The 27583-nt window shown below is 37.4% G+C and overlaps 1 pseudogene; it reads left to right on the top strand.

The window, feature by feature from the left end:
- The first annotated feature begins 4394 nt into the window (after positions 1-4394).
- On the top strand, positions 4395-4793 carry LOC104672923 (annotated as a pseudogene).
- Positions 4794-27583: the final 22790 nt, after the last annotated feature.

Raw genomic sequence — 27583 nt, forward strand, 5'->3', positions numbered from 1 at the left:
AGTTGCAAGATACAAAATCAACATGCAGAAATCAGTAGCATTTCTTTTCTTCTTTCTTTCTTTCTTCCTCTTTCTCTCTCTCTCTCTCTCTCTCTCTCTCTCTCTCTCTCTCTCTATCTCTATCTCTATCTCTCTCTCTTATGATCATGACTCACTGCAACCTCTGCCTCCCAGGTTCAAGAGATTCTCATGCCTCAACCTCACAAGTAGCTGGGACTACAGGCATGGACCACCGCACCCAGCTAATTTTTGTATTTTTAGTAGAGACCAAGTTTCTCTGTGTTTGGCCAGGATGGTCTCGAACTCCTGGCCTCAAATGACCCACCTGTCTCGGCCTTCCAAACTGCTGGGATTACAGGCATAAGCCACCGTGCTTGGCCTAAAATTCAGCAGCATTTCTATATGACAGCAGTGAACAATCTGAAAAGAAATTTAAAAAATTAATCCCATTTACAATAGCCACAATAAAATAAAATATATAGGAATAACTTAACCAAAGAAGTAAAATATCTACAATGAAAACTGTAAAACACAAATGAAAGAAATTGAATAAGTCACCAAAAAATGGAAAGATATTCTATTTTTGTGGATTGGAAGAATCAATATTGTTAAAATCTCCCTACTACCCAAAGCAATCTACAGATTCAATGCAATCCCTGTTAAAATGCCAATGATATTCTTCACAGACATGCAAAAAACAATCGCAAAAATTTATGTGGAACCACAAAAGACACATATAGCCAAAGCTATCCTGAGCAAGAAGAATAGAATTGGAGGAACCTGACTTCAAATTATACTACAGAGCTATAAGTAACCCAAACAGCATAGTACTGGCATTAAAAAAGACACACAGACCAATGGAACAGAATAAAGAACCCAGAAACAAATCCACACACCTACAGCGAGCTCATTTTTGACAAAAGTCCCAAGAACATACATTGGGGAAAAGAAAATCTCTTCAATAAATGGTGCTGGGAAAACTGGATATCCATTTGCAGAAGAATGAAATTAGACTCCTACCTCTCACCATATATAAAAATCAAATCAAAATGGATTAAAGACCTCAAAACATAAAACTACTAGAGGAAAACATTGGGGAAACTCTTCACAACATTGGTCTGGACAAGAATTTGTTGAGTAATACCCCATAAGCACAGGCAACCGAAGCAAAAATGGAAAAATGGGGTCACAACAAGTTAAAAACTTCTGCACAGCCAAGGAAACAATCAATAAAGTGGAGAGACAACCCACAGAACGGGAGAAAATATTTGCAAACTATGTATCTGATAAGGGATTAATAAACAGAATATAGACGTGTTCAAGCAATTCTATAGGAAAAAAACCTAATAATACGATTAAAAACTGGGCAAAAGATTTGGATAGACATTTTTCAAAAGAAGACCTACAAATGGCAAACAGACATATATAAAGGTGCTCTACATCATTGATTATCAAGGAAATGCAAATCAAAACTATTTGTTGCAGCAGTGTTAACAATAACCAACATTTGGAAGCAACCTAAGTGTTCATTAACAGATGAATGAAGAAAGAAAATGTGCTACTTATACACAATGGAGTACCATTCAGTCCTAAAATGAATGACATCTAGTCATTTGCAACAACATTGATGGAACTGGAGGTTATTATGCTAAGTGAAATAAGCACAGCACAGAAAGAGAAACATTGCATATTCTCACTTATTTGTGAGATCTAAAAATCAAAACAATTGAACTCATGGACATAGAGAGTAGAGGGATGGTTACCAGAGGCTGGGGAGGGTGGTGAGGGGTTTTGGGGGAGGTGGGAATGGTTAATGGGTAAAAAATTAAAGTAGTTAGAATGAATAAGACCTAGTATTTGATAGCACAGCAGGTGACTACAGTCAATAATAATTTAATTGTACATTTTAAAATAAGTATAAGACTATAATTGGATTGTGTATAACACAAAGGATAAATGCTTGAGGTGATGGATACACCATTTTTATGATGTGATTATTACACATTGCATGTCTGCACCGAAATATCTCAAATACACCATAAATATATACACCCACTATCCACCCACAAAAATTAAAAAATAAAAAAATTTTAAAAAGAAAAAAAGAAAGAATAACACCAAATTTACACAAACCCAGCTTTCCTGGATCTCCAGCTTACAGATAACTGATTGTAGAATTTCTCAACCTCCATAACTGTGTGAGCCAATTCCTTATAATAAATCTCATTATATATCCCAGTGCCTGTGTTTCTTTGGAGAACTCGGACTAATATATATGCTAAGAAATTAGATAAATTTCTAGAAACACATAAACTACCAAAAATGAGTCAAAAAGAAGTAGGAAATTTGAACAGACTTATAACAAGCATAGAGACTGTGTTAGTAATTAAAAAAAAAATCAAATTTCTAACTCATTGTAGGAGGCCAGTATTATCTCTATAAAAAAGTCAGACAAGAGCAATCACCAGAAGAGTGCTACAGACCAATATTCTTTGAATATTGGTGCAAAAATACTTGATGAAATTTTTAGCCAACTGAATACAACAGCATGTTAAAAGCACTATATGCCAAAATGAATTAATAAGCATATAAAAAGAAATAAACAGCAAGACCAAGTGAAGTTCATACCAGAAATGCAAGGCTGATTCAACATATAAGCATGAATCAATGCAATACACCATATTAATAGAATAAGGGAGAAAACCCACATGACCATCTCAATAGACACTGAAAAAGCATTTGATTAAATCCAACAGCCATTCATGATACAAACTCTCAACAAACTAGGAATAGAATATAAGTTTGCCGCCCAGATACGAGTATCTGCAAAAAAAACAACAAAACAAAACAAAAAAGCATAGCTAACATGATACCTAATAGTAAAAGCCTGAGTACTTACTTACCCCCATGTTCAGGAACTAGTTGAGGATGTCCACTTTCATCACTCCTGTTCAACTTCTATTCAACACTGTAATGGAGATTTCCTAGACAAGAAAAAGAAGTAAATAGCATCCAGATTGGAAAGAAAGAGGTAAACCTATCTCTATTTGCAGATGGCATAATCTTACACAGAAAATTCATAAAGGATACACACACACACACACACACACACACACACACCTATAACAGCTAACAACTAAGTTCAGCAAAGTTGCAAATACTAAATCAATATAAAAATTAGTTGCATTTCTATACACTAGCAATGAACAATCAAAATGAAATTTAGCAAACAATTCCAGAGGAAGTGACATTAGGAAGAGAGTGGAAAAGGAAGCCCTAGACTGTCCTTTCTTGCACAGAGACATCAATTCAACAACAATTATTTATGAGAAATACAGAAACCATTTAAGAAGCTCCTGCACCCCACGTGAGCATGACATCAGCTGCATCAAAGTCAGTTAGGATATCTGGGGCACTCGCTCACCCTGTTCTTTCGCCTCTCTCAGCATGGAATAATCAGGAGAGAACTCCCAGCTTCTGGCTTCCCTATGGAGGGGGAAACAGAAGGCTGAATCATACATCCAATGTTCAGACAAAGTTGATGGTTAACATTAGCATGCACCCCCTCACCATGTTCTCTCCCCCTGGTGCAGAGTGGAACCAGTGGGAGAAAACTTCCAATTCCTGGCTTCTCCATGGAAAGATAAAGAGTTGGTGGGTGTGTCAAACATTCCAGCTTTTTCAGGGGCTGTATGAGGAACTGGTTTCTATCTTGCCTGTCTCAGAATGCTGACTGAATGCAAAATATTCTAGACACCTGGGGGCATGTGAGAACAAAAGAGAGGAGGGTGTCTGGCTGCTACTCTAAAGGACCCATGGTACAGCAGACAGAGGCCGATTCAACTCAGTGGCCTTTCCTTCATGGGTACATGGAAAAGTGAGTGGAGTGGTGCATGTGTTTAATGTTCAAGATTTTCAGGAGTCTGGCTGAGGGACTGGTTACTGTCTCACCAACTCAGAGCACTGACATAATCCAGCATACATGTTTCTAGAAACATGGGGACGACTGAGAATAAAAAAGAATTGGATGCTTTGTGGCAGCTCCAGAGAATCTGCAGTACCACACACAGACACTAGGGGAAGCAAAAGATTATGAGTCCCTAAAAAATAAACCAGAATATTCCTCAGGTTGGTAATTTACATACACAAATTCAGAGAAGATATATCCGCAGAAAATATTTGAGAGACCTGCAGAATCTCTGGCCAGATTGATTGATGAAGGTCTTTTTCCATACAAAGAGTGTAAAGACCAGTAGAGATAGCTATATTTTTTCAAATGCACAGAAAACAGCACCAATTTATAAGCCACACAACAAAACAGGGTAATATAACCCAATTAAAGGAACAAAATAAATCTCCAGAAACCAGCTCTAAAGATATTAAGATAGCTTCCTTTCCAACTTAGACCCAGCAGAATGGCTCCCGCAAAGAAGGATGAGGACAAGAAAAAGAGCCATTCTGCCATCAACAAGGTGGTGACCCAAGAGTATACTATCAACATTCACAAGCGCATCCATGCAGTGGGCTTCAAGAAGCGTTACCCTCGGGCACTCAAAGAAATTCGGAAATTTGCCATGAAGGAGATGGGAATTCCAGATGTGCGTATGGATACCAGGCTCAACAAAGCTGTCTGGGCCAGAGGAATAAGGAATGTCCCATACCCTACCCATGTGCAGTTGTCCAGAAAACATAATAAGGATGAAGATTCACCAAATAAGCTCTACACTTTGGTTACCTATGTACCTGTTACCACTTTCGAAAATCTACAGACAGTCAATGCGGATGAAAACTAAATCACTGATCATCAAAAACATCAAATAAAGTTATAAAATTGAAAAAAAGGAAATTAAGATAAATGAACAACCTGACAAAGAATTCAAAACAGCTGTTACAAAGATGCTCAGTCAACTCAGGAAAACTGTGCATAAACAAAATGAAAATATCAACAAAAAATAGAACATATAAAAAAAGAACAAAACAGATTTTTTTTTTTTTTTGCTGCTGAATAATATAATAACTGAATTGAAAAATTCACTAGAGAATTTCAACAGGAGGCTTGACCAAGCAGAAGAATCAATGGACTCACAGACAAGTCCTTTGACATTATCCAGTCAGAGGAAGAAAGAAAAAAAAAAAAAAAAAAAAAAAGAGGCCAAGAATGGTGGCTCACACCTGTAATCCCAGTACTTTGGGAGGCTGAGGCTGACTTTTCAATTATGAAAAGTCAAAGATAAGACAGTTTTCCAAGCAGCAAGTGCAAAAAACCATCACTTGAGCTCAGGAGTTTGAGACCAGCCTGGGCAACATGGTAAAACCCTGTACAAAAATTGTGTACTTTTTGTACAAAAAGAAAATTAGCTGAGTTTGGTGGCACATGCCTGTAGTCCCAGCTACTTGGGGGGCTGAAGTAGGAGGATTGCTTAAGCCCAGGAGGTTGAGGCTGCAGTGAGCCATGTTCATGCCACTGCACTCCAGCTTGGGTGACAACGTGAGACCCTGTCTCAAGAAAAAAAGAAAAAGAAAAGAAAAAGAGTGAAGAACAAAGCTGAAGAGACTCATGAGACACCATCAAGCAGACCAATATACACATAATAGGAATTGTAGAAGGAGAAGAGAGAGAAAGGTGGAGAAAGCCTGTTTGAAGATATAACAGACAAAAACTTCCAAAATTTGGGAAAGAAAATGGACCTCCATAGTCAAGGATCCCAAAGAACTCCAACTAGGATGAAACCAACGGAGTCCACAAGACAAATTACGATTGAATTATGAAAAGTCAAAGATAAGAGAGTTTTCCAAGCAGCAAGTGCAAAGTGACTCATCATATACAAGGGAGTCCTTGTGAAACCATCAGTAAATTTTTCAGCATAAACCTAGTAGGCCAGAAGAAAGTGGGATGTATTTTCAAAGTGCTGAAAGAAAAATACTGCCAACAAAATACATTTGGCATAGCTGTCTTTCAAACATGAAGGAGAAGGAAATACTTTCCCAGATAAACAAAAAACGGAGGGAGCTCATTACCACTAGATTTGCCTTAGAAGAAATGCTAAAGGGAATCCTTCAAGGTGAAATGAAAGGATAGTAAATAGCAAGGTGAAACCATATGAAAGTATAAAGATCTCTAGTAAAGGTAAATATTTAGACAAATACAGATTACTGTGATATATTTTGTATATATTTATACAAAATATAAAAAGATGTAATTTGTGACATTAACATCAGAAAGTGTGGGGGGGATAAGTAAAAAGGTACAGCTTTTATATGCAACTGAACTTAAGATGTTATCAGTTGAAAATATATTGTTACAACTATAAGATATCTTAGGTATCCCATGATAACCACAAAGAAAGTAACTATAGAAGATACAGAAAAGTAAATGAGAAAGGAATCAAAGCATGTAACTACAAAAAGTCAACAAAACACAAAGGAAGACAGAAAGAGAAGAAAAGAGAGTCAAAACACTCCATAAGACAGACCAGGCACAGCAGTCATGCCTGTAATCCCCGCACTTTTTGGGAGGCTGAGGCAGGAGGATCACTTGAGGACGGGAGTTTCAGATCAGCCCGAACAACACAGCAAGACTCCATCTTTTGGCCGGGCGCGGTGGCTCAAGCCTGTAATCCCAGCACTTTGGGAGGCCGAGACGGGTGGACCACGAGGTCAGGAGATCGAGACCTTCCTGGCTAACACGGTGAAACCCCGTCTCTACTAAAAAAATACAAAAAAACTAGCCGGGCGATGTGGCAGGCGCCTGTAGTCCCAGTTACTCGGGAGGCTGAGGCAGGAGAATGGCGTAAACCCGGGAGGCGGAGCTTGCAGTGAGCTGAGATCCGGCCACTGCACTCCAGCCCGGGCTACAGAGCCAGACTCCGTCTCAAAAAAAAAAAAAAAAAAAAAAAAAATGTCTCCATCTTTTAAAAAGTTTTTTAAAAAAATAGTTGGGATGGTGGTGTGCACCTATATTCCCAGCTGCTCAGGAGACTGAGGCAAGAGGATTGCTTGAGCTCAGAAGTTCGAGGCTGCAGTGAGCTATAATTGTGCCACAGAACTCCAGCCTGCGTGACAGAAAAATACCCTATCACATAAAACAAAAAAACAAACAAACAAATAAAAAACCCTTAAGACAGAAAAAAAGAATGAAATGGCAATAGTAAGTCCTTTCCTATTAGTAATTACATTAAATGTAAATAAATTAAACTCTCCAATCAAAAGACATAGAGTGGCTGAATGGATTTTTAAAAACAAGATCCAACTGTGCTGTCTACTAGGGACTCATTTTAGATTGAAGTACACGAATATGTTGAAAGCAAACGATGGAGAATATATTCCACGAAAATAATAAACAAAAGAGAGCAATGGAGGTCATATTTATGTCAGACAAAACAGATTTTAAGTAAAAAACTATCACAAGAGACAAAAAGGACAATATAATGATAAAAGGTCAGTTTTCCAGGAAGATAATAATTATAACTATGTATGCACTGAACATCAGAGCACCTAAATATATGGAGCAAACATTGACAGAACTAAAGGAAGAAATAGATGCCAATGTAATAATAGTAGGAGATTTTAATAATCCACTTTTAATAAAGGATAGAACACCCAGACAAATGATAAATAAACAGAGGATTTGAACAACACTGTAAATCAAATGGCTCTAACAGAGACATACAGAACATTTACTCAGCAACAACAGAATACACATTCTTTCAAGTGCACATGAGACATTCTCTAGGACAGACCACATGCTTGGTCACAAAATATGCCTTAACAAACTTAAGAAGATTGAAGTTATATCAAGCATCTTCTCTTACCATAATGGAATAAAACTAGAAATCAATAGCAAGGCCAGGCATGGGGGCTCATGACTGTAATCACAACACTTTGGGAGGCAGAGGCAGGAGGATTGCTTGAGCCCAGGAATTTGAGCCCAGTCTGGGTAACATAAAGATACCCTGTCTCTACAAAAAAAAATTAGAACGTTAGCAAGGACAGTGGTGCATGCCTGTAGTCCCAGCTACTCAGGAGGCTAAAGCGGGAGGATCACTTCAGCCCAGTAGGTTGAGACTGCAGTGAGCTATGATCATGCCACTCCAGCCAGGGCAACACAGTGAGATATTGTCTCATAATAATAATAATAACAACTAGCAGAAGGAAAACTGGAAAATTTACACCTATATGGAAATTAAACAACACAGTTGAAAAACCAATGGGTCAAAGAAGAAATCAAAAGGGAAATTAGAAAATATCTTGAGACAAATGAAAATGAAAACACAGCATGCCAAAACTTATGGGATGCAGCAAAAGCAGGATGAAAAGGGTAAATGTCTTTGTTAACAAAGATGAAAGATCTTTGATTAAAAACCTATATTTACATCTCAAGGAATTAGAGAAAAAAGAACAAACTAAGCCCAAAATTGTAGAAGAAAGGAAATAATAAAGATTAGAGTAGAAATAAATGAAACAGAGGCTAGAAGAACAATAGAAAAGACCAATGGAACTAAGAATTGTTTTTTGAAAAGAAATGAAATTTTTTTTTTTTTTATTATACTTTAAGTTCTAGGGTACATGTGCATAACGTGCACGTTTGTTACATATGTATACTTATGCCATGTTGGTGTGCTGCACCCATCAACTCGTCAGCACCCATCAATTCATCATTTATATCATGTATAACTCCCCAATGCAATCCCTCCCTCCTCCCCCCTCCCCCCTCCCCATGATAGGCCCCAGTGCGTGATGTTCCCCTTCCCGAGTCCAAGTGATCTCATTGTTCAGTTCCCACCTATGAGTGAGATTGACAAACCCCTAGCTAGATTAAGAAAAAAAGAGGCCAGGTGCGGTGGCTCACGCCTGTAATCCCAGCACTTTGGGAGGCCAAGGTGGGCGGATTGCCTGAACTCAGGAGTTCGAGACCAGCCTGGGCAACATGGTGAAACCCCGTGCCTACTAAAATAAAAAAAAAAATTACCTGACGTAGTGGCGCGCACCCCTGTAATTCCAGCTACTCTGGAGGCTGAGGTAGGAGAACTGCAAAAACCTGGGAGGTGGAGGTTGCATTGAGCCGAGATCACACCACTGCTCTCCAGACTGGGTGACAGTGTGAGATTCCATCTCAAAAAAAAAAAAAAAAAAAAAAAAAAAAGACCTAAAAAAATAAAATTAGAAATGAAAGAGGAGACATTACAACTGATGTCATAGAAATAAAAAGAATCATAAAAGACTACTATGAGACATTATATGCCAACAAATTGGGTAATCTGAAAGAAACAGATAAAGTTCCAGAAACATGCAACCTATTAAGAAAGAATCATGAAGAAATAGAATCTGAACAGACCTATAACTAGTAAGGAAATTGAATCAGTAACTAAAAACTTTTTAACAAAGAAAAGCACAGGAAGTGATGGCTTTACTGAATAATTCTAACAAACATTTGTAGAAGAATTGTTACCAATCCTTCTCAAATGCTTCAGAAAAAATCAATAGGAGGCAATATTTCCAAATTCCTATTTGATGCTACAATAGCGTCAAAAAATAAAATGGGAAAAACATAGTTAATGAAGTGAAAGACTAGTACACTTAAACAAGAAAATTTTGCTGAAAGAAGTTAAAGAAGACACAAATAAATGGAGAAACATTACTTGTTCCTGTATTGGAAGAATTAATATTAAGATATCCAAAGTAATCTACAGGCTCAATGCAATCCCTACCAAGCTACCAATGGGATTTTAAATGAAAATAGAAAAACAAGCCTAAAATTCATACGGAACCACAAAAGACCCCAAATAGCCAAAACAATCTTAAGAAAGAAAAAAAAACACAAGGCCTCATACTTCCTGACTTCAAAATATTTTACAAATCTACAGTAATCAAAACAGTATGGTATCTACATAAAGACAGACATGTAAACCGTATAAACAGAATAGAGAACCCAGAAATAAACACAGGCATATACAGTCAACTGATCTTTGGCGAGGGTGCCAAGACTACACAAAAGAGAAAGAATAGTCTCTTTAACAAATTGTGTTGGTAAAACTGAATATCCACATACAAAAGAGGGAAATTGCACCCTAATCTTATAGTACATTAAAAAAAAACTCAAAATAGATGAAAAACACAATTGTAAACCTGAAACTAAAACTCCTAGAAGAAAAATGGGGAAAGCTTTGTAATATTGGTCTTGGCAATGATTTCTTAGATATGGCACTAAAGCACCAGCACCAAAACCAAAACTAGACAGTGGGACTGCATTAAAGTAAACATTTTCTGTACAGCAAAAGAAACAAGCAACAGAGTGAAAAGGCAACCTACAGAATGGGAGAACATGTTTGCAAACCAATATATGATAAGAGAACATTATCCAAATATATCCAAAACATATAAGGAACTCCTACAACTCAGCAAAAATCTAAAATAACTCAATTTTAAAAATCATCCAGGGACTTGAATTTTTCCAAAGACAGCACACAAATAGCAAACAGATATATGAAAAGATGTTCAATATCATTAATCATCAGAGAAATGCAAATTAGATCCACAATAAGATATCACCTAGTGCCTGTTAAGATGGCCATTATTAAAACAAACAAAATGACAGGAAATAACAATTGTTGGTGAGGATGTGGAGAAATTGGAACTCTGCACTGTTGGTGGGAATGTAAAATGGTGCCACTGCTATAAATAAGAGTATGGAAACTCCTAAAAAATATTAAAAACAGAACTACTACATAAGCCAGCAATGCTACTTCTGGGTATCTAAAAAATCAGAAGCAGGATCTCAAAGAGATATTTGCGCTCATATGTTCATTGCAGCATTATTCACAATAGCCAAGGGGTCAAAACAACCTAAATAACTATTGATGGATGACTGGATTAAAAACATGTGGTATACACACACAACGGAATATTATTCAGCCTTTAAAAATAAGGAAATTTTGTTATATGCTACAGTACGGATGAATCTTGGGACATTATACCAAGTGAAATAAGCTAGTCATAGGACAAATACTGCACAATTCCTCTTTCATGTGGTATTTAAAGCAGTCAAACATATAGAATCAGGGAGTAGAATAATGGTGGCTGGAGGCTTGGGAAAAGGGAAAATGTGAAGTTGCTGTTCAATGGGTATTGAGTTTTCTTCTGCAGGATGAAAAATTTCTAGAGATCTGTTGTACAGCAATGTGTATATAGTTAATAATACTGTACTGCGCACTTAATAATTTGTTAGGAGTATAGATCTCAAGAGATTTTTACCACAATAAAAAGAAAACAGAATAATTTCATTTATAATAGCATCCAAAGAATAAAATATTTACGAGTAAAATTTTGAAAGATGCAGAAGACATGTACATTGAGAATTATAAAACATCATTGAAATAAGTTAAAGGACGACCTAGGTAAACGAAAACAAATGCCATTCTCATGGATTGAAAGACTTAATATTATTAATATGGCAATAATCCCCAAATTATAGTACATAGATACAATGGAATATTATTCAGCCATAAAAAGAAAGTAGGTACTGTTACATGGTGCAAGATGGATGAACCTTTATAATATACTCAGTGAAAGAAGCCAGACACAAAAGGTCTCATGTTGTATGATTCCATTCATATAAAATGTCCAGAATAGGGAAATCCATAGAGATAGAGAGTAAGTAGATTAATGGTTTCCAGGGGATGGGGAGGTATGAATTGAAGCTAGTTGCTAACAAATCTGGTGATCATTCTTGTGATGTAAATATTCTGGTATTATATAGTGGTGACGGTTGCACATAATGAATATACTGAAAACCACTGAAGTGCAAACTTTAAAATTGTAAATTTTATATTATGTGCATTATATCTCAGTTAAAAAAACACTATGAGATACCTTAACACAGCCACCAGAACGGTTAATATTAAAAACGCTCCAACACCAAATATTATGAATGACGTGGAGCAACTGGAAATCTCATGCACTGGTGGGAATGTAAAATGGTACAATCACAAAATTTGACAGTTCTTTTGCAGTTAAACATATGCATTTCCTATGACCCAGGAATCTACACCTAAGTTGTTACTCATGAAGAATTTAAACATATATGCCTGCAAAGACTTGTACACAAATACTCATAGCTGATTTATTCATAATAGCCACCATCTGGAAATAATCCACATGTCCATAACTTTACAGACTGTGATGTATTCATACAATAGATACTACTCAGCAATAAAAGGAATGAAATTATACATGTAACAACATAAATGAAGCTATAACATATAATGAGTAAAAATTTATACATTGTTTAATTTATATGAAATTCTAGATTATACACTATGTTATTTCATTTCTATAAAAATGTAGAACATGCAAAGCTATTTTATGTTAGGGAAAATCAGTGATTTCTCTACAGGACTGGAGCAGAGCATTGTTGGAGAAAGGTTATTGGGGAACTTTCTGAGGTGATGCTAACATCTTATATTTTGATGAGGTTTGGGTTATACAGATGTATGCATTTTCCAAAATTTAGTGAATGTACAATATGATTTGTGCGTTTCATTTTATGTATTTTTTGGGACAGGGTATTTGTCTGTCACCCAGGCTGAAATGAAGTGGCATGATCATGGTTCACTGCAGCCTTGACCTCCCAGGCTCAAGTAATCCTTCTAGCTCAGCCTTCTGAGTCACTGGGACTAGAGGTTTGTGCCACCACGCCTGGCTAATTTTTTAATTTTTCTTTTTATAGTGACGGGGTTTTGCTGTGTCCCAGACTGGTCCCAGACTCCTGGGCTCAAGTCAAGTGATCCTCCTGTCTCAGCCTCCCAAAGTGCTGGGATGCTGGGATTACAGACGTGAGCCACCACACTTGGTGTCATTTGATATAAATTTCTAATAAAAAGCTAATCAGTATTGAACTCTAGTTAATTATATGCATGCTGATGTGTTTACAGGGAAATGTGCTGATGTCTGCAACTTACTCTGAAATGAAGCAAAACATAAGGTGAGTTAATAGACAGCTGGACAGACATATGATACAGCAACTATAGCAAACTATTCATGTTAGAATCAAAGGGATGAGTATTCACGTTTATCATAATGCTTTCTGATTTTAATGTGTGTTTGAAAAAAAACATCATAAAATGTCAGCAAAAAATCCAGACTTAGATACATCCTTACGAAGTTCCATACCCTCAATGAGAGAGGATCCTACAATCTCCCGGAAACAAAACAAAAACAAAACACAAATATGGAACAAAGGACCAAAAATTAAAATGGCACCAAAATAAGATCGGTATTGGACCTCTCCTTAGTAACTGTGGGTAACAGAAGACAGTGGAGAAATTCCCTCAGAATTCTGGGGAAATTAGAGTTTTGCTCTGTTGCCAAGACTGGAGTGCAGTGGCACCATCTCAGCTCACTGCAACCTCCACCTCCCAGGTTTAAGTGATTCTTCCACCTCAGCCTCCGAGTAGCTGGGATTATAGGCACCTGCCACCATGCCTGACTAATTTTTTTTTGTATTTTTAGTAGAGATTGGTTTTCGCCATGTTGGCCAGGATGGTCTGCAACCCCTGACCTCAGGTGATCCGCCCGTCTTGGCCTCCCAAAGAGCTGGGATTACAGGCGTGAGCCACCGCACCCAGCCAGGTTTACCTATCTTAGAATTTATCACTAACAAAAGCTCTAAGACTATTTACATAATGGATTAGAATAATCAGTTGCCCGGGCATAGTGGCAAATCATCTCATGACTGTGAGGGGAACACAGCCTTGGAATAAATTTGATATTATGGAGAGAGGCAGAAAGACCCCAAAACTTCGATGTTACCATGTAATCACTGATGAACCAAACTTTAAGCTTGCCTTCTCTATGGACTTTCTCTTATGTAACCTAATGTATTTCCTCATTGTTATCTGATACAAAAAGCATGCATTACTTTTGTCAAAAAAAAAAAAAAAAGTGAGTAACTTCAAGAAATAAAAAAGAGATGTACAAGAAAGTCATGAGCTAGATAGGAAGCAATCCATGAAGAATAAGAAAAGAGAATTTATTTGGTATTGATGATCAGAACATTCTTCAAATAGCATGGTTTTAGAGACATACAATTAGATTTCCTTCTCTGCGGGCTCAATTACACTACATGATTCTGCAGTGAACAATATTAGTATAATCCTAATAGTGTAAATACTGTTGTTTTTAGTATTTTATAAATAGCAAGCAAAAGCTTAAGCAGCATAATTATAACTATAGAAAAATTTAAGTGCCATAAATCTGGAGAGTTATAAAATTTTATCTGACATAGATTCTGGAGGTAGAGGGAGGATAGGGAATGAGGGAAAGTGAGAAGTTTAAATTATCTTATGTAAAGAGAGTCAAATGATAATCTCTAAGGTGAAGACTGCCTGAGTTCCAGTACTGGCTCTACCACTTATTTGCTTTGTGAACTTGGGCAAATTATTTAATCTCTCTGTGCCTCAGTTTCCTTATCTATAAAATGAGGAAAATAATGGTACCTACATCACAAGATTGTTAGTAAGAGAAGTAAATTAATATTGCTATACAGGGCTTAAAAGACTATCTGTCATTTAGTAAGTGTTCAGTAAATATAGGTACTATTGTTTCTGTTATCCATCCAGAAACTGTGGTTAAAGTATGCTATTGAAAGTTATAAAAGTAATTCATAGGAGAATTTAAAATAATATTAACTCTAAAAATATGGGATAGGAGTAATGTAAATGAGCTAATTTCTTACCTTTCTTACCTTGGGTAAGGTACGAGTTATTAAAACAAAGAAATAGATAAGCATATTATTTAAGGTTATAGAGTAAACCACTTGAAGAATTAAAACTAAAAATGGTTAAAAATAGCTAACTCTGGGATGTGAGCCAGGAAGAAGAGCCAGAGATTTTACTTTTAATTTCATATACTCTGTTTTGTTTGAAAATTTTCGCTATTTGAATGCATTACTAATGTAAAAGCCTAATCTAATAAAATATAGCTTTTATTTTCAAGTGGCTGGCTCTCTTGTTAGGCAGTAGGTGCTAAAGTGAGGGTTATTTTTTTCTTTCTTTTTTTAAATTATACTTTAAGTCATGAGATACATGTGCAAAACGTGCAGGTTTGTTACATAGGTTTACACATACCATGGTTGTTTGCTGCACCCATCAACCCATCATCTACATTAGGTATTTATCCTAATGCTATCTCTCCCCTAGTCCCCCGCCCCCTGACAGGCCCCGTGTGTGATGTTCCCCTCCCTGTGTCCACGTGTTCTCATTGTTCAACTCCCACTTATGAGCGAGTACACGCAGTGTTTGGTTTTCTGTTCCTGTGTTAGTTTGCTGAGAATGATGGTTTCCAGCTTCATCCATGTCCCTGCAGAGGACATGAACTCATTCTTTTTTATGGCTGCATAGTATTCCATGGTGTATATGTGGCACATTTTCTTTATCCAGTCTATCATTGATTGGCATTTGGGTTGGTTCCAAGTCTGCTATCGTGAATAGTGCTGCAATAAACATACGTGTGCATGTGTCATTATAGCAGAATAATTTATAATCCTTTGGGTATATACCCAGTAATGGTATTGCTGGGTCAAATGGATTTCTGGTTCCACATCCTTGAGGAATTGCCACACTGTCTTCTAAAGAGCTTCTGCACAGCAAAAGAAACTATCATCAGAGTGAACAGGCAACCTATCGAATGGGAGCAAATTTTTGCAATCTACCCATCTGACAAAGGGCTAATATCCAGAATCTACAAAGAACTTAAACAAATTTACAAGAAAAAACAACCCCATCAAAAAGTGGGTGAAGGCTATGAGCAGACACTTCTCAAAAGAAGACATTTATGTGGCCAACAAACATATGAAAAAAGCACTCATCATCACTGGTCGTTAGAGAAATGTAAATCAAAACCACAATAAGATACCATCTCACACCAGTTACAATGGCAATCATTAAAAAGTCAGGAAACAACAGATGCTGGAGAGGATGTGGAGAAATAGGGATGCTTTTACACTGTTGGTAGGAGTGCAAATTAGTTCAAACATGTTTTTCATTTTTTAAACTTTTTTTTCTGTCCCTTGTCTACCCTAAACTTTATTTATTTATTTATTTTCTTTTTTTTTTTTTTGAGACAGAGTCTCACTGTGTTGCCCAGGCTGGAGTGCAGTGGCATGATCTCAGCTCACTGCAACCTCTGGCTCACAGGTTCAAGTGATTCTCATGCCTGAGTCTCCCAAGTAGCTGGGATTACAGGTGTGTGCCACCACACCTGGCTAATTTTTGTATCTTCAGTAGAGACAGGGTTTCACTATGTTGGCCAGACAGGTCTTGAACTCCTGACCTCAAGTGATCCACCTGCCCCAACCTCCCAAAGTGCTGGGATTACAGGCATGAGCCACCACGCCCGGCCAAACCTTTCATTTTGAAATAATTATAGATTCACAAGAAGACACAGAGCACATTCAAAAGAAGACGCAAAGATAGTACTGATTTCATTTTACTTAACTATAGAACAACCAGAAAACTGAAATTGGTCAAGACAAGGAAACTGAAATTGGTACAACACTTGTGTATAATTCTGTGTCTCTTTTTTTCTCATGTATATATTTGTGTAACCATCACAGTAATTAAGAGACAGAACTATTTCATCACCACAAAACCTCCTTCATATTATCCTTTATAGTTACATACACCTCTTTGCCACATCCCTAAACTCTGGCAACCACTAACACTAAACTGTTCTCCATCTATGTAATTTTGTTATTTCAAGAATGTTATATACATGGAATCATGCAGTGTGATCTTTTGATATGGGCCTTTTACATTCAGCACAGTATCCTTCAGATCCATTTGAGTTTTTGTGTGTATCGATAGTTCATTCCTTTTCAGTGCTGAATAGTAGTCCCTGGTGTATGTCTTAATTCATTTTGTGTTGCTATAAAGGAATACCTGAGGTAATTTATAAGAGGTTTTTTTGGCTCACAGTTCTGCAGGCTGTACAAGAGGTGTGGTGCCAGCATCTACCTCTACTGAGGACTTCAGGATGTTTCCACTCATGGCAGAAGGTGAAGGGGAACCAGCCTGTACATAAATCACATGGTGACAAAGGAAGAAAGAGAGAAGGTGAACATGCCAGGTTCTTCTCAATAACCAGCTCTTGTGGAACTAATAGTGAGAACTCACCCTCCCTCCCAGAGGGGGCATTAATCTATTCACAAGGTATCTGCCCCCATGATACAAACACCTCCCATTAGGCCCCACTCCCAACAACTGGGATCAAATATCAACATGAGATTTGGAGGGGGCAAACATCTCGGGGTGTTCAATCTTTTGGCTTCCCTGAGGCCACACTGGAAGAAGAATTGTCTTGGGTCACACATAAAATACAGTAACACTAACGATAGCTGATTAGCTTAAAAAAAATCGCTAAAAAATCTCATAATGTTTTAAGAAAGTTTACGAATTTCTGTTGGGCTGCATTCAAAGCTGTCCTGGACTTTATGTAGCCCATGGGCCGTGGGTTGGACAAACTCGATCTAAACTATAGGAGTATAGACATGCCACAGCTTGATTAACCATTTACCTATTGAAGGACATTTGGTTGTTTCCAGTTTTTGGCTGTCATAAATAAAGCTGCTATTAACCATCATATGCAGGTTTTGTGTGAATGTAAATGTTCATTTTTCTGGGATAGATCCCCAGCAGTACAGTGGCTAGGTCATGTGATAATTATATGTTATACTTTTGAGAAACTGCCAAACTATTTTTCAGAGCAGCTGTACCATATTAAATTTTCACCAGCAATGTTTGAATGATCCAATTTCTCTGCATCCTTTCCAAAATTTGGTATTGTCACTGTTTTTCATTTTGTCTACTCCAGTAAGTGTGTAGTGATATCTCGTTGTGATTTTAATTTGCATTTCCCTAATAGCTAGTGAAGTTAAATATATTTTCATGTAGGATTTTTGCCATCTGCTTACCTTCCTTATTGCAGCATTTGTTCAAATCGTTTGCCCATTTTCAAATTGGATGTTTGTTTTCTTGTTCAGTTTTGAGAGATCTTTATATATCCTACATATGAGATCTTTGCAAGATTTGCATCTTGCAAGCATTTTCTCCTAGTTTTTAACTTATCTCTTAATCCTCTTAGCAGAATGTCTCCAGACTAAAAGTTTTAAATTTTAATGAAGTCCAATTTATACATTTTTAAATAGATTGTGCTTTTGGTGTCATGTCAAAAAATTCTTCATCAATCACCAGATCCCAAAGATTACTTACAGCTTTATGTTTTGTATTTAAATCTTGATCTATTTGACTTCAGTTTTATTTTTTGCCTATGGATATGCAGTTGTTCCAGAATCATTTATTGAAAATGCTATCCTTCTTCCATTAAATTTATTTGCACCTTTTCCAAAAATCAGTTGAGCATAATTTTTCACTTCTATTTATGGGTTCCCTGTTTTGTTCCATTCATCTATATGCATCTCCCTCTGCAAGCATCACACTTTCTTGATTCCTCTAGCCATATCGTAAGCCTTACAATTGGGTAGAATAATTCCTCCTACTTTATTCTTCTTTGTCAAGATTGTTTTAGTTATTCTACGGCTTGTGCCTCTGTGCATAAATTTTAGAATAAGCTTGATTATAAAAAAGTTTTGTTGAGATTTGACAGGAATTGTCAAATCTCAACAAAATTGTCAACTAACCTATAAATCAGTTTAGGGAGAATTGATGTCTTTACTCTGTTGAATCTTCCAATCCATCAGCACAATATTTCTCTCCATTTATTAAGATATTCCTTAATCTCTTCATCAGTGTTTTGTTTTTTAGAGACAGAGTCTTGCTCTGTTGCCCAGGCTGGAGTGCAGTGGTGCAATCATAGTTCAATGTAACCTTGAACTTCTGGGCTGAAGTTATCCTCCTGCCTCGGCCTTCCACAGGCACTCACCACCATGCCTGACTTTTTTTGGGGGGGCGGGGGTGGGAGTGGTAGAGACAAGGACACACTATGTTGCTTAAGCTTGTTTCAAACTCCTGGCCCCAAGCAATCCTCCTGCCTCGGCCTCCCAAAGTGCTTGGATTATAGGCATGACCATTGCACCTGGTCTGTTTGTATTTTTCAGCATACAAATCCTATACATGTACTTTTGCTTGTTTGTTTGAGACAGGGTCTTGCTGTCACCCAGGTTGGAGTGCTATGGCACAATCACGGCTCACTGCAATCTTGACCTCCCAGGCTCAAGCAATCCTTTTATCTGCCCAGTAGTTGGGACTACAGGGGCATGCCACCATGTCTGGCTAATTTTTATTTTTATTATTATTTTTTTAAGTAGAGAGGAGGTCTCATTATGTTGCCCAGGCTGATCTTGAACTCCTGGACTCAAGCAATCTCACCACCTTGGCCTCCCAAAGTGTTGAGTTTATAGGCATGAACTGGTGTGCAAAGCCTTACATATGTTTTTTTGAACTTAATAAAATTTAAATACATGTTTCAAGTTTACTTATCTTAAATTGGCAGACACAATTTCAGATATTGCTTCAACATACTTATTTCATTTCTTTTGGAATGTACCCAAAAGTGGGTTGCTGGATCATATGGTAGTTATAATTTTAATTTTTTGAGGAACCTCCATACTGTTTTCCATATTGGTTGTACTGATTTACATCTCCACTAACAGTGTACAAGGTTCTCTTTTCTCTATATCCTTGCCAATATTTTTTAAATCTTTAATTAAAAAATTCTCTCATTTTAGTGTTTGTGAGTACTTAGTAGGTATATATATTTATGGGGTACATGAGATGTTTTGATACAGGTATGCAATGTGTAATCACATCATGTAAAATGAGGTATCCATTCCCTCAAGTATTTATCCTTTGTGTTACAAGCAATCCAAGTATATTCTCAGTTATTTAAAAATGTACAATTCGGCTTTGGGAGGCCGAGGCAGGCGGATCATGAGGTCAGGAGATCTAGACCATCCTGGCTAACACGTTGAAACCCCGTCTGGGCCGGGCGCGGTGGCTCAAGCCTGTAATCGCAGCACTTTGGGAGGCTGAGACGGGCGGATCACGAGGTCAGGAGATCGAGACCATCCTGGCTAACACGGTGAAACCCCTCCGTTTCTACTAAAAAATACAAAAAACTAGCCGGGCGAGGTGGCGGGCGCCTGTAGTCCCAGCTACTCGGGAGGCTGAGGCAGGAGAATGGCGTAAACCCGGGAGGCGGAGCTTGCAGTGAGCTGAGATACGGCCACTGCACTCCAGCCTGGGCGACAGAACTAGACTCTGCCTCAAAAAAAAAAAAAAAAAAAAGAAACCCCGTCTGTACTAAAAATACAAAAAATTATCCAGGTATGGTGGCGGGCGCCTGTAGTCCCAGCTACTAGGGAGGCTGAGGCAGGAGAATGGCGTGAACCCCGGAGGCGGAGCTTGCAGTGAGCCGAGATGGCGCCACTGCACTCCAGCCTGGGCGACAGAGCGAGACTCCATCTCCAAAAAAAAAAAAAAAAGTAAAATAAAAAATGTACAGTTAGGCTGGGCGCAGTGACTCACGCCTGTAATCCCAGCACTTTGGGAGGCCTAGGTGGGTGAATCACTTGAGGCCAGGAGTTTGAGACCAAACTGGGCAACATGGTGAAACCCCATCTCTACTGAAAATACAAAAATTAGCCAGGCATGGTGGTGCACACTTGTAATCACAGCTGCTTGAGAGTCTGAGGCATGAGAATTGCTTGAACCTGGGAGGCGAAGGTTTCAGTGAGCCAAGATTGCGCCACTGCACTCCAGCCTGGGTGACAGAGCAAGACTCGGTCTCAACAACAACAAAATAATAAAAAATAAAATAAAATGTACAATTAAATTGTTACTGACTATACTCACTTGTTGTGCTATCATATACTAGGTCTTATTCATTCTTTCTATTATTTTTTACTCATTAACCATCCTCACCTCATCCACAACCCTCCACTACCCTTCCTAGCCTCTGGTAACCATCCTTCTATTCTCTAGCTCCATGAGTTCCATTGTTTTGATTTTCAGACCCCTAAAAGAAGTAAGAACATGTGATGTTTGTCTTTCTGTGTCTGGCTTATTTCACTTAGCATAATGACCTCCAGTTCCATCCAAGTCATTGTAAATGGCTGGATCTCCTTCTTTTTAATGGCGGAATGGTACTTAATTGTGCAAAGTACCACATTTACTTTATTCACCTGCTGATGGACACTTAAGTTACTTCTGAATCTTGGCTATTGTGAACAGTGCTGCAACAAACATGGGAGTGCAGATATCTTTGGTATACTGATTTTCTCCCTCCTCTCCCCTCCCCTTCCCTCCCCTCCCCTTCCCTTTCTCTTTTTGAGACAGAATCTTGCTCTGTCACCCAGGCTGGAGTGCAGTGGCATGATCTTGGCTCACTGCAATCTCCACCTCCCGGGTTCCAGTGATTCTCCTGCCTCAGCCTCCCGAGTAGCTGGGACTACAGGCACGTGCCACCACGCCCAGCTAATTTTTTGTATTTTTAGTAGAGACGGGGTTTCACCCTGTTAGCCAGGATGGCCTCGATTGTGATCCATCTCCCTCAGCCTCCCAAAGTGCTGGGATTACAGGCGTGAGCCACCACACCTGCATGGTTTCCTTTCTTTTGGGTATATATCCAGCAGTAGGATTGCTGGATCATATGGTAGCCCAATTTTTAGTTTTTTGAGGAACCTCCAACTGTTCTCCATAGTAGTTGTACTAATTAACATTACCACCAACTGTGTACAAGGTTCCCTTATCTCCACATCCTTGTCAGCATTTGTTATTATTTGTCTTTTGGATAAAACCATTTCAACTGGGGTGATGATGAGATCTCATTGTAGTTTTGATTTGCATTTCTCTGATGATCAGTGATGTTGGACACCTTTACTTATGCCTGTTTGCCATTTGTAAGTCTTCTTTTGAGAAATGTCTATCCAAACCTTTTGCCCAGTTTTTAATCGTATTATTATTTTTTTTCCTATAGAATTGTTTGAACACATCTATATTCTGTTTATTAATCCCTTATCAGATACATAGTTTGCAAATATTTTCTCCCATTCTGTGGGTTGTCTCTTCACTTTGTTGATTGTACCTTTGGCTGTACAGAAGCTGTTTCACTTGATGTGATCCCATTTGTCCATTTTGCTTTGGTTGCCTGGGCTTGTGGGGTATTACTCAATAAATTTTTGCCCAGACCAATGTTCTGGAGAGTTTCCCCAATGTTTACTTCTAGTAGTTTCATGGTGTGAGGCCTTAGATTTAAGTCTTTAATCCATTTTGATTTGATTTTTGTATATGGTGGGAGATAGGAGTCTAGTTTCATTCTTCTGCATATGGATATCCAGTTTTCCCAGCACCATTTATTGAAGGGACTATCTTTTCCCCAGTGTACATTCGTGACAACTTTGTCGAAAATGAGTTCACTGTAGGTGTGTGGATATATTTTTGGGTTCTCTATTCTGTTCCATTGGTCTATGTGTCTGTTTTTATGCCAGTACCATGCTGTTTTGGTTACTTACAGCTCTTCAGTATAATTTGAAGTCAGGTAATATGATTCCCCCAGTTTTATTCTTTTTGCGCAGGATAACTTTGGCAATTCTGGGTCTTTTGTGGTTCCACATAAATTTTAGTATTGCTTTCTTCCATTTCTGTGAAAAATGTCATTGACATTTTGATAGGGATTGCATTGAATCTGTAGATTGCTTTGAGTAGTATGAACATTTTAACAATATTGATTCTTCCAATCTACGAACATGGATTCTCTCTCCATTTGTTTGGTGTCCTCTTCAATTTCTTTCATCAATGCTTCATTATAGAGATCATTCGCTTCTTTGGTTAATGACTAGATATTTAATTTTATTTGTGGCTATTGTACATGGATTACTTTTTAAATTTCTTTTTCAGATTGTTTACTATTGTCATACAGAAATGGTACTGATTTTTTATGTTGATTTTGTATCCTGCAACTTTACTGAATTTATCAGTTCTAGTAGTTTTACAGTGGAGTCTTTAGGTTTTTTCAAATGTAAGATGATATGATCTGCAAACAAGGATAATTTGACTTCTTCTTTTCCAGCTTGGATGCCCTTTCTCTTGTCTCATTGCTCTAGTTAGCACTCCCAGTGCTATGTTGAATAACAGTGGTGAAAGTGGGCATTCTTGTTGTGTTCCAGATGTTAGAGGAAAGACTTTCAGTCTTTCCCCATTCAGTATGATACCTACATGTGTGTTTGTCATATATGGCTTTTATTATGTTGAGATATGTTCCTTCTATTCCCAGTTTTCTGAGGACTTTTTATCATGAAGGAATGTTAAATTTTAATAAATGCTTTTCAGCATCAATTGAAATGATCATATGGTTTTTCTTCTTCATTCTGTTGATATGATGTATTATATTGATTGATGTGCATATGTTGAACCATCCTTGAACCCAGGGATAAAACCCACTTGATCGTGATAAATGATCTTCTTAATGTATTATTGAATTCAGTTTGCTAGTATTTTGTTGAGGATTTTTGCATCAATATTCATGAGAGATATAGGCCTGTAGTGATCCTTTTTTTGATGTATCCTTGGTTTTGGTATCAGGGTAATACTGGCCTCGTAGGATGAGTTTGGAAGTATTCCCTCCTCCTCTATTTCCTGGAATGATTTGAGTAGGATTGGTATTAGTTCTTCTTTAAATGTTTGGTAGAATTCAGCCATGAAGCTAACAGGTCCTGGGCTTTTCTTTACTGGGAGACGTTTTATTTCTGCTTTGATCTTGTTACTTGTTACTGGTCTGTTCAGGTTTGGGATTTCTTCCTGGTTCAATCTTGGTAGGTTGTGTGTGTGTAGGAATTTGTCCATCTTTTTTTTTTTTTTTTTTTTTTTTTTTTTGAGGCAGAGTCTCGCTCTGTCGCCCGGACTGGAGTGCAGTTGGCCGGATCTCAGCCCACTGCAAGCTCCGCCTCCCGGGTTTACGCCATTCTCCTGCCTCAGCCTCCCGAGTAGCTGGGACTACAGGTGCCCGCCACCTCGCCCGGCTAGTTTTTGTATTTTTAGTAGAGACGGGGTTTCACCGTGTTAGCCAGGATGGTCTCGATCTCCTGACCTCATGAGGTTGTATGTGTGTAGGAATTTGTCCATCTTTTTTTAGATTTTCCAATTTATTGGCGTGTAGTTACCCATAGCAGCCACTAATAATCCCTTGAATTTCTGCAGTATCAGTTTCAATGTCTCCTTTTTCAACTCTGATTTCATTCATTTTCATCTTCTCTCTTTTTTTCTAAGTCTGGCTAAAATTCATCAATCTTGTTTATCTTTTCAAAAAAAAACAGCTTTCTGTTTCATTGAGCTTTTGTATTCTTTTCTTCCTTTCAAATTCATTTATTTCTGCTCTGATCTTTATTATTTCTTTTCTTCTACTAATTTTGGGTTTGGCTTGCTCTTGCCTTTCTAGTTCTTTAGATGCATTATTAGGTTATTTATTTGAAGTTTTTCTTTTTTGATGTAGGTGCTTGCAGCTATACATTTCCCTCTTAGTATGGCTTTTGCTGTATCCCATAGGGTTTAGTGTGTTATCTTTCTGTTGTCAGTAATTTCAATAAATTTTTCAATTTTCTTCTTAATTTCTTTATTGACCCACTGGTCACTCAGGAGCATATTGTTTAATTTCCATGTATCTGTATAGTTTCCAAAATTCCTCTTGTTACTGATTTCTAGTTTTATTCCATTGTGGTCAGAGAAGATACTTCATGTTATTTTCAATTTTTTTGAATATGCTAAGACTTGTTTTGTGACCTAACGTATGGCCTATCCTTGAGAATGATTCATGTGTTGAGGAAAAGAATGTATATTCTGCAGCCATGGATGAAATGCTCTGTAAATATCTATTAGGTCCATTTGTTGCATAGTGCAGATTTTCTGGTGTTTCTTTGTTGATCATCTGTCTGGAAGATCTGTCCAGTGCTGAAAGTAGGGTGTTGAAGTCTCCAGCTATTATTGTATTGAAGCCTGTCACCTTAGCTCTAACAATATTTGTTTTATATATCTGGGTGCTTCAGTGATGGGTGCATATATATTTAAGATTGTTATATCCTCTTACAGAATTGACACTTTCATCATTATATAATGGTCTTCTTTGTCCTTTCTTATAGTTTTTGTCTTGAAATCTATTCTGTCTGGTATAAATACAGCTACTCCTGCTTTCATTTTGGTTTTCTTTGGCATGGAATATCATTTTTTTATTTTTAGCCTATGTGTGCCTTTATAGGTAAAGTGTATTTCTTGTAGGCAACAGGTCATTGGTTTTGTTTTTGTTTGTTTGGTTTTTTGTTTTTTGTTTTTTGAAACAGAGTCTTGCTCTGTTGCCCAGGCTGGAGAGTACAGTGGCGTGATCTTGGCTCACTGCAACCTCTGCCTCCCAGGTTCAAGTGATTCTGTTGCCCCAGGCTCTTAAGTAGCTGGGATTACAGGCATCCACCATGATGCCCAGCTATTTTTTGTATTTCTAGTAGAGACGGGGTTTCACCATGTTGGCCAGGCTGGTCTCGAACTCATAACATCAAGTGATCTGCCCATTCTGGCCTTCCAAAGTGCTGGAATTACGGGCATGAGTCACCACAAGGTCTTGGTTTTTATCCTTTCAGCCACTCTATTTCTTTTGATTCAAGAGGTTAGTACATTTTCATTCAGTGTTATTATTGATAAATAAGGACTTTCTGCCATTTTGTTATTTGTTTTCTGGTTGTTTTGTAGTCTTCTCTTCTTTATTTCCTTTTAGTGAAGGTGACTTTTCTCTGGAGAATGATTTAGTTGCTTGCGTTTTATCTTTTTGTGCATACATTTTATATTTTTTGGTTTGAGGTTTCCATGAGACTTGTAAATACTATCTTACAACACATTATTTAAGCTGATAACAACACTGTTTTAATAAATAAGCAAATAAACAAACAGGAAGAAAAGTAATGAAGACTTTATGCTTTTACTTCTTCCCCTGATTTTTAACTTTTTGTTATTTCTATTTATATCTTCTTGTCTGTGTCGTGAGAAGTTGTTGTAGTTATTATTTTTGATTAGTTCATTGTTTAGTCTTTGTGCTTAAAAGTAGTTTACACACCACAGTCACAGTGTCATAATATTCTGTGTTTGTCTGTGTACTTAGTATTACCAGTGAGTTTTGTACCTTCAGATGATTTTCTATTGCTCATTAACATCATTTTCTTTCTAATTGATGTACTACCTTTAGCATTTCTTCTACAACAGGTCTGATGATCTTTCATCTTTTTGATAATAGCCATTCTAACAGGTAGGAAGTGATATCTAATTGTGGTTTTAATTTGCATTTTCCTAATGATTAGTGATATTGATCTTTTTTTCATATACCTGTTGACCATTTGTACGTCTTCTTTTGAGAAATTTCTATTCAAGTCCTTTGGACACATTTTAATAGGGTTATTTGTGTTCTTACTTCTAAGTTGAGTTTCTTAAATATTTTGGATATTAACCCTTTATCAGATACGTGCTTTACAAATACATTCTCCCAATTTGTAGGTTGTTTCTTCATGCTGTTGATTGTTTCCTTTGCTTCACAGAGGCTTTTTTATTTTATGTTATCCTGCATATTTTTGCTTTTGTTGTCTGTGCTTTTGGGATCATATCCAAAAAATCATTGCCCAGACCAAGGTCATGGAGGTTTTCTCCTGTTTTCTTATAGGAATTCTATAGTTTCAGGTCTTAGGTTTAAGTCTTTAATCTGAGTTGAGTTTTGTACATGGTGTGAGATGAGGGTCTAATTTCATTCTTCTGGATGTAGCAATTGCACTATTTTACATTCCCACCAATAATATACAAGGATTCCAATTTTTCCACATCCTTGCCAACAGTTGCTGTTATCTTTTTTTTTTTTTTTTTTTTTTTTTTCTTTTTAGACAGAGTCTCACTACAACACTCATGCTGGAGTGCAATGGTGTGATCTCAGCTCATTGCAACCTCTGCTTCCCAGGTTCAAGTGATTCTCCTACCTCAGCCTCCAGAGTAGCACTACCATGCCTGGGTAGTTTTGTATTTTTAGTAGAGATGGAGTTTCACCATATTGACCAGATGGTGGCTTACACCTGTAATCACAGCACTTTGGGAGGCTGAGGTGGGCGGATCACTTGAGGTCAGGAGCTATTGTCTTTTTTATTCTAGTTACCCTAGTAGGTGTGAAGAATATCACATAGTAGTTTTGATTTACATTTTCCTAATGACTAGTGATGTTAAGTATCTTTCTATATGTTTATTGGCCATTCATATATTTTCTTTGAGGAAACACCTATCCAAATCCTTTGCCCATTTTTATAGTAGATTATTTGTCTTTTTGTTGTTGAGTTGTAAGAGTTCTTTATATATTCTGGATAGTAGATCTTATCCAATACGATTGGCTAGTATTCTCCATTCTCTGTGTTGTCTTGTCAGTATCTTGATAGTGTCTTTTGATGCATAAAAGTTTTAAATTTTGATAAAACCAAATTCATTTATGTTTTCCTTTGGTTCCTTGTGCTTTTGGTGTCATATCTAAGAAACTATTGCCTGATCCAAGGACACTCAGATTTACA

The sequence above is a fragment of the Rhinopithecus roxellana genome, chromosome 7 (assembly GCF_007565055.1).
Source record: "Rhinopithecus roxellana isolate Shanxi Qingling chromosome 7, ASM756505v1, whole genome shotgun sequence".
Lineage (NCBI taxonomy): Eukaryota > Metazoa > Chordata > Mammalia > Primates > Cercopithecidae > Rhinopithecus > Rhinopithecus roxellana.